Source organism: Papio anubis, chromosome 5, assembly GCF_008728515.1.
Source record: "Papio anubis isolate 15944 chromosome 5, Panubis1.0, whole genome shotgun sequence".
Lineage (NCBI taxonomy): Eukaryota > Metazoa > Chordata > Mammalia > Primates > Cercopithecidae > Papio > Papio anubis.
In genome coordinates, this window is record NC_044980.1 from 50,188,181 (window position 1) to 50,197,170 (window position 8,990).

At 43.0% G+C, this 8,990-nt stretch overlaps 1 pseudogene; it reads right to left on the reverse strand.

The window, feature by feature from the left end:
• Positions 1 to 7,385: 7,385 nt before the first annotated feature.
• Positions 7,386 to 8,714, reverse strand: LOC100997684 (annotated as a pseudogene).
• Positions 8,715 to 8,990: the final 276 nt, after the last annotated feature.

Sequence of the window (8,990 nt, forward strand, 5' to 3'; positions counted from 1 at the left end):
CAGCACTTTGGGAGGCCGAGGCAGGCGGATCACCTGAGGTCAGGAGTTCGAGACCAGCCTGCCCAATACGGTAAAACCCCGTCTCTACTAAAAATACAAAAAATTAGCCTGGCCTGGTGGTGGGCATCTGTAAGCCCAGCTACTCAGGAGGCTGAGGCAAGAGAATCGCTTGAACCAGGAGGCGGAGGTTGCAGTGAGCTGAGATGATGCCACTGCACTCCAGCCTGAGTGACAAGAGCAAAACTAATCTCAAAAAAGAAAAAAAGAAAGAAAATAAGTGGGGAGTGGGGTTAATTCTCCTGCATTATTCTTACAGATCAACGACGCCCCTTTATAAGTACTTTTTTGTGTCCTCAATGAGGTGAACTTCTTTTAAAAGTGGGCCTTTCTCCTTTTAAGTGACTGTATTAAGGAATAGTCCTGATGGGACAACAAAGGAATTTTCTAGGGCCACCACGCTTTTCTTCTTTATCAAGATCAGAGTCAGAAATACATTTCTGGGAGCCTCCTAACCCTCAGAGTCACACTTTCCCTTTCAGAGTTTCTCACATAACAAACTTCATTTAACTTTCCTCTGGACTCTTAAAACTCTGCCTTTGAAAAGTCTGTGACCATGATGCTCAAATTTTGCACATCAGAATCATTTTGGGCATTAGTTAAACACAATCCCCCAGCCCCACCCCAGAGATTCTGATTCAGAAGCTAGGCTGGAATCCAAGCATTGTTTGGTAATTATGTTTAACAAATTCCCTCAGGAGATTCTGATGTCCATCAGAATTTGAAGTATTGTCAGCCCACATTTTCATTCTCTTTGAAGAAAGTAATCACTTTCTTCAAAGTAATTACTACACATAGGTGCAGCAAAACATAGTAATTAAACACCTGGGATCAGGGATCCAGCTCTTGAATACTCCACTGAATACTGTTGGACAAATTGCTTAGAACTTTCTGTACACCAGTTTCCTTATTTATGTATTTATTTTCTTTTTGAGACAGAGTCTCACTCTGTTGCCCAGGCTGGAGTGCAATGGCTAGATTTCGGCTCACTGCAATCTCCACTTCCTGGGTTCAAGCGATTCTCCTGCCTCGATCTCCCCAGTAGCTAGGACTACAGGTGTGTCTCATCACATCCAGCTAATTTTTGTATTTTTGGTAGAGATAGGGTTTCACTATGTTGGCCAGGTTGGTCTCAAACTCCTGGGCTCAAGTGATCCGCCCGTTATTGGTAAAATGAGAATGATAATAATAGTGCCTACCTCATAGGTTTGTTGTGAAGATTAAATGAGCTAATAATATGTCAGGATCACTCAGCACAATGCCAAGGCATATAGTAGGCGCTCAATAGATGTTGCACATTATTATTCAGATTCCTGTCACTTCCTCATGAGAACCAGGTTGATGACTGCGTCCTATTAACCTTGAGCCTAAAGATAGCGTTCAGAGACCCTGCAAATCCTTTGCAATTGCATATAAATTACATGTTTATGTATTTTGCTATGAACTGGCTCTAGCCCTTCCCACATTCTCAAACAGGGTCTCTGACACCATACTGAGCTCTAGAGGTTTGCTCCTGAAAATGTGCCTTGCACTAGCAGCATCTGCATTAACAGAGGCTAATATTAAGAGAAATGCAGACTCTCAGATTCCACTCCAAATCTACTAAATCTAAAACTGCATTTTATTTTATTTTATTTTATTTTATTTTATTTTATTTTATTTTATTTTTTATTTTTATTTTATTTTTGAGACGAGTCTCGCTTCATCACCCAGGCTGGAGTGCAGTGGGTCTCGATCTCCGGCCACTGCAAGTCTGGCCCCAGGTTTACGCCGCCATTCTCTGCCCTCAGCCTCCCGGAGTAGCTGGGACTACAGGCGCCCGCCACCTCACCCGGCTATTTTTGCATTTTTAGCAGAGACAGGGTTTTACCGTGTTAGCCAGGATGGTGCATTTTATTTTTTATAAGCAGAAAAAAACTTTTTTTCTATCAAATTGAAAAGTGTGAACCTTCAAGCAAGATAATCAAAATAATAATACAATTAACAGGATATCATATACAGATCAGACTAGAGGTTTAGATACTTTGAAGCACATACACCAAAATTAAGAGGGCCATCAACTGTCCCACTGAGGAAAAGTACTCTGACTCATGGCAAACACATGACTTCTGGGAAACTTGAGCTGACATTTCACAGGACAGTACACCAAAGAGACAGGTCATCACTGGGTTACAGAAATGATCTGAGCTTGAGAGGGATCACAGTAAAATGCCATTATAACTTGACAATTTCCCTAGAGATCTGTTCATCTCAAAAACAAGAATACAGGGCCGGGCGTGGTGACTCACACCTGTAATCCCACCACTTTCGGAGGCCAAGGTGGGCGGATCATGACGTTAGCAGATCGAGACCATCCTGGCCAACATAGTGAAATCCTGTCTCTACTAAAAATACAAAAGTTAGCCAGGCATGGTGGCGCGCATCTGTAGTCCCAGTGACTTGGGAGGCTGAGGCAGGAGAATCGCTTGAACCCAGGAGGCAGAGGTTGTAGTGAGCCGAAATTGCACCACTGCACTCCAGCCTGGGCAACAGAGTAAGACTCTGTCTCAAAAACCAAACAACAACAACAACAACAACAACAAAAACCCAAGAATATGTAATATAAAAATCAGCAATACAAAGTCTCATAAAACTAAAAAAGTCCTCTAAGCCCTGATTATCCTTGGAGCTTAAATAAAGACTGAGTTTTCATTTTTCTTCTGTTTACTCTTCTCTAAATTAAATACAAAATATTTTGTTATTTAGGACATTTCTGACTTTATAGCCAATGTTTTGAAATGAAGACAGTAATAATTTTATAAAATGAATTAGACACATATCAACCCTAGGGGGAATCTTCAAGGCAGTCTCCTCCTTTGAAAAGCTTTAAACAGGCCGGGCGCGGTGGCTCAAGCCTGTAATCCCAGCACTTTGGGAGGCCGAGACGGGCGGATCATGAGGTCAGGAGATCGAGACCATCCTGGCTAATACGGTGAAACCCCGTCTCTACTAAAAAATACAAAAAACTAGCCGGGCGAAGTGGCGGGTGCCTGTAGTCCCAGCTACTCGGGAGGCTGAGGCAGGAGAATGGCGTGAACCCAAGAGGAGGAGCTTGCAGTGAGCTGAGATCCGGCCACTGCACTCCAGCCTGGGCGACAGAGCAAGACTCCGTAAAAAAAAAAAAAAAAAAGAAAAGAAAAGCTTTAAACAGGAAAGCTTTTAAAGAATGACCCTGTGCTTCTGGGAATAACCTAATTATTACCACAGGAAGGGATTTCATATCTATGCCATACAAGAGCACCACATTTCCATATTTAAAGAAGTCTTCATTGCCAGGTTCTTTTTTTTAAAGACACCAAATAGACCAAGGAGTTACTAAAAATGGAAGGGGATAGTGAGAAAACAAGTCATACTATGAACAGGACTTCACCTTATAAATTGCCTCTCTAGCAAAATCAACTGCAGAAAGGAAAGACACTGTCTGTTAAATGGAAGGTAATAAATGGAATTCTCAAGTGGATACAAATACCTCTTGACATTCTGTAACCCAGCAGAGGACAGATGAGACATGCCCTCTGTAGATACAGTGTGCAACTACCAGTGTGACTCCCTGAGTGCCTGTTTCCTGTCTCTGCCTCTAAGCACCAAAAGCAAAGATTCCAGGCTGAAGTAAATATGTTGTTTTATCTGTTAATGAGAACAGGGAGCTCAAATTAGGGAAAGGTACAAAAAAGACCCTTTGAATTTCCTGATTAATCCCTATAGGTACATGAAAACATATTTAAATAAACAGAATTATTTCCATTTATAATACAAGGAAGCAAGTTAATTGAGGTTATTACATAGGTAATTGATGAAGATTTGATTAGCCAATGCATGCAATGTGCCTAATATGGAGTAAACAAACAATAACTACTGCCTATACCTTAACACATGTGGAAATACGCGGTATTTATTATTTGAGCAAAGACCTCCAGCAGGCTTAAACACTTTGGACGAAAAGCTAATTCAAATACTGAACTCAGGTTCCAGTGAACTAAATTTTATAAAAGCACTATTTATGGGTTTGTGCATGCATCTTTCTAAAGTTATCCTGTCTCAACATCTTAAATAGCAGAGAAAGCCACAGTAGCACCTCCCTTTAAGAATCCTTACTCATTCATGGCTATTCTTACCTTTCTCCTTCCCTACCAAAGAGAGGGGCACACCTTGAGTAAAAATGGAGCTCATCTGAGCTTGGCTGCTAGAGGGCAGCCGGGGAGTGATGCCTGGAGAAGGACAAGACAGGAAGTGAATCTCCCCTGGTTACTGCCTCAACTGTTGCACGAGAAGCAGATGGTGGGCAAAGGTATTCAGAGTCATGTTAATATGTAATGGAATAGAGAGACAATGGTACAAAAGTCAGGAGTCAAATTGTGCTTGATGCTCCATCATCGCCTGTTTACCTACCAGCACTTTGAGAAGGATTAGTTTATCAATAAGACCTTGTTTGGAGTAGGAGTGAGGGAGTGATTTGTTCTGATCTCAGGAAAGAAAAGTGAGCAGGGTCTGGATAGCTCTGAGTAGCTCAAAAGCCTATGTGTGAGCACCATTGCTAGGGATGGCTCAAGGGTAAAGGCCACTTCAGGGGCATGACCCAGTGGACACCCAAAGGGTAGGTAAGGAACATGAGCTAGCCTCCTTCACAGACTAGCCTGGACCCAAGCCCAGCCTACTTTGACAGTCTTTTATTCCATTCATAAAGGAGGTCTTAGGCAGGAAGACTAAGACTCTCCTCTAGCAGCCTCCTTTGCTTCAGCAAAGGAAAAAGAAAAAAGAAAGGAACATCATAAAAAGGTAAACATCACTTTGGTGAGCTCTGCTATTTTCTTTTCTTTTCTTTTTTTCTTTCTCTCTTTTTTTTTTTTTTTTTTAAGAGACAGGGTCTTGCTGTGTCACCCAGGGTGGGGTACAGAGGTGCAATCATAGCTCACTACAGCCTCGAACTCCTAGCATCAAGCAATCTTCCTGCCTCAGTCTCCTGAGTAACTAGGACCACAAGTCCTAGTTGCTTGGCTAATTTTTTATTTTTCTGTAGAGATGGAGTCTTGTGATGTTGCCCAGGCTGGTCTTGAACTTCTGGCCTCTGGCAATCTCCCATCATGGCCTCCCAGAGCAATGGGACGACAGGCATGGACTAGCTCCACCATACCTAGACTAGCTCTGTTACTCCTGATGTGAGGCCACAAACTGAACCAAGCAAACTCAAGACCCTTGGTTGCTTGGACACAAGTTGCTATTAATAACATCCAGGAACAAGCTCAGTCTTCTGAGTTAGGAAAACCTGGGCTACACTGGTCACCAGCAGCCGAAGCCTGGCCAAGATGCCGCATATCCCTGGGACTCCTGTCTTCGCTGTTTATCAACATGAAATCATGCCTATTTCATAGGATGCTAGAAAGATTAATTGAGATGTTTATAAAGGTCCTAAAACTGCACGTTTCACTCAATAGGCTTTCAGTAAACAGTAGCTATCTTAAGTCTGCGTTAGTATTGGAGGGTATTAAACACAGCAGCATTTCCAAGGTCTAAGTAAGAAGCCTGTGACGATAATGGAAGCACACTGAATTAAGAGCTGGGTAGAATAACAGAATGCGAGGTCAGGTTGGAATCTTAGAAACCATCTAAACTACCCTCTTTGCTTAAAGGTGAAAGAACCGTCATGTGTGGCAGCAGAAGGAAAACCAAGAAAAGATGTCCCTTTAATTTTACTTTTGTCAAAACGTTTTCAAGATAACTTTAATTTTTACAAAATTGTTTAAGGGAAAACTAGTGAGTTTGTTGAAGAAAACCAGAAATAGATTCTTTTTTTTAAAGGCCATTGACCACGAAATAAGCACTACATTTCAAAGACCATGGGAAAGGTGTTTATCTCTTTTAGGTCTCACCTAAACCAGCACGGACCTTCAACTGCTAGACAATCCCAGCAAACACACACACTGGAGACTTACTGAGTGACTCAGTGTTGGCTAGAATTGTCTACTTAGCTGGAAAGAAAGAGGGAGGGAAGAATAGATGGAGGAGTGTCCTTCCCAGAGAACAGCAAGAATTATTCAAGGTGGCCACCAAGTCTGGAAATCAGGCAAATCTTTTAACAAATGGTTTATTGATATTATGTTATAATGAATGACAAAATATTCCTATCTAATTCTAGAATTTAAGGCCACCCCATAGGATGAATCTTTGGAACAGAAAAAAAAAAATAAAGATTTTGTTTTCCCGTAATTGTAAAGCTGTTATACTCAGTCCAGGCACAGCTAGTACAATATTCTGCTTAACCCCACAGGCTCTGTTCCCTTTACCACCTATTTATTTTATTTTTTTTCTTTGAGACGGAGTCTCACTCTGTCAACCAGGCTGGAGTGCAGTAGCACAGTCTCAGCTTACTACAAGCTCCGCCTCCCGGGTTCACGCCATTCTCCTGCCTCAGCCTCCCGAGTAGCTGGGACTACAAGCGCCCACCACTACGCCTGGCTAATTTTTTTTTTTTTAAGTAGAGACAGGGTTTCACCATGTTAGCCAGGATGGTCTCAATCTCCTGACCTCGTGATCTGCCCGCCTTGGCCTCCCAAAGTGCTGGGATTACAGGCGTCAGCCACCATGCCCGGCCTTTACCACCCATTTATAATATATTTGAGTCACTCATAGGAGTGAAACACTGTCAGCATTAATAGTTAGCAGCACTTTCAAAATACATTGTATTCTCCTGAATAGAAACCTTAACTACTCAATTAGTCCAGTAATTCCAAATGATCTTACTACTTTTATACACAAGATGTGATCTTACAACATTTATGTAGCTAAATACTTACAGTTCCCATGGTTTTTGAGGATTCCCAAAAGACTTTAGGGGGTTCTCAAACGACTTTCAGGGGTTTAATTTTTTTCACAATCAAAGAAAGGAACAGTGTCATGACCATGAGTGTCAGACCAGCAGTTTAGTAAGATCCTCTTCATAGCTCCGTTCCCAGTGCATATGGAGATTGAATACAGTCCCCTCACTCTCAGTTCTTAGAAGAATTTGAGAGGGATAAGAACAATAACTACCTGTTTTGTTTAATAGCCTAAAAGTGAAAACAAATGTCAAAAGAATGCAGTCTAAAAAGAAATAGAAGTCAAATTCTTTCATCCCAGGATGTCTGAAAAGGAGAGACTCTATGGAGCATGAATGCAGAAAAGGAGTTATTCCTACTGGGAAAAAAAAAAAAAGAAATGAACTGTTGACACAGCCACTCAAGACCAGAGAAACAACCACTGAGAGTAAGTCGTCTCAATTTCATTGTCACCAGGAAGGCACACAGCAGAAAGTGCGGGACAAATCTGGGCTAGAGCCCTTAGCGGACTCAGGCTTCCAGGAGCTGTGGTTCAACAACCTTTGTGGGAATGGGGAGAACCAGAAGCCATCACCATCAAGTGGGAAAAAAGATGCCACAGCAACAACACAGCTGTCAAAAATCAGCTGCAGCTGAAGTTACCCCGTTTGAAATCGACACTGTACTTGTTTTCCCGTGAAGGGCTTGAGACTTGCAGAGACACGTTAAACATGTGTAGGTGACCTTCCTTTTGAAAGGCAGAGGAGGGCCTCTTCGGTAACTCTTTCTACTCATTTGTTTTCCTATCAGTTCACCATTTCAACTAGAAAAGAGGCTGCAAGCTTCCTCAGCTAACTTCTAATTTGGACACAACACAAATACTACACACACAATTGAATGAATGACCACATCTTCCTGGTTCTTCCATTGGGCAGGGTTAATATGCTTCTTTGGACTGAATAGGTGTGATCATGTTTGAGAAAAGTGTATAAACTTAAGGCAGGATTTTGTTAGTCTCTGTCCCAGAAAATTGGTGGAGAACTCCTCGGCTCTTGTATAATTCAATGACTGGCTTTGCCACATCCTTGCTGTCTTAGCCTGGCAGCAACCGCTTCAGGTTTATCATCCTCCTACTGGATTAATGGTTCACCAGCGACGTCTTCAATCCCATGTATATGAGATGGATTGAAGTCCATGTTATATACCCTTCCGCCAGGAGGGTGAATCCAACAGCAGCTGAGACGATGTTTAAGTGTTTCAAATGGAAACTTCAAACTGATTACTAGATCCACGTCACAGATTTTTGTCCAGGAATGTCCTAGGACATTTTTGTCGTAATGTCCTAGGAAACCCATCGAGGAGCCAGTGCTGGCCACGCCTATTCTCTAACTCGGACATCATTAGGTGTGTGATCACATGGTCTGGAACCAAAAGACTTTTTTCTATATACTGTTTTGCCATCTCACCAACTTCGGTGTTGGCCTTGATGTTCTCCCGCAAGAAGTGCCCGCTGGAGAGATCCTGGAAGCCAAAGTTCTGGGCGATCCTCTGGCACACAGTGCCCGTGCCCGAGCCGGTGGGGGGTGCGGGGGCGCGAGGATGACCGAGCGCAGGAGTTTGGAAGCCACAGCCTTCGCGAGGAGCATGGCGGTCAAACATGCAGCCCAGACCGCGGCCCGGGAGGGAGTCCCGGGAATTTTGTTTCTAGGTCCCCTACCTCTAGTACCCTCCGCTTGTGCTGTTTTTTTGTTTGTTTGTTTGTTTGTTTGTTTGAGACAGAGTTTTGCTTTCGTGGCCCAGGCCTGAGTGCAGTAGCGCGATCTCGGCTCACTGCAACCTGCGCCTCCGGGGTTCAAGCGATTCTCCTGCTTCAGCCTCCCGAGTAGCTGGGATTATAGGCATGCGCCACCATGCCCAGCTAATTTTTGTATTGTTAGTAGAGACTAGGTTTCACCATGTTGTCCAGGCTGGTCTGGAAATCCTGACTTCAGGTGATCCGCCCGCCTCTGTCTCCCAAAATGCTAGGATTACAGGTGTGAGCCACCGCGCCCGGCCTGAACAGTGCATTTTAAACAAGATCCCAAGTGATTCCTATGCACATTA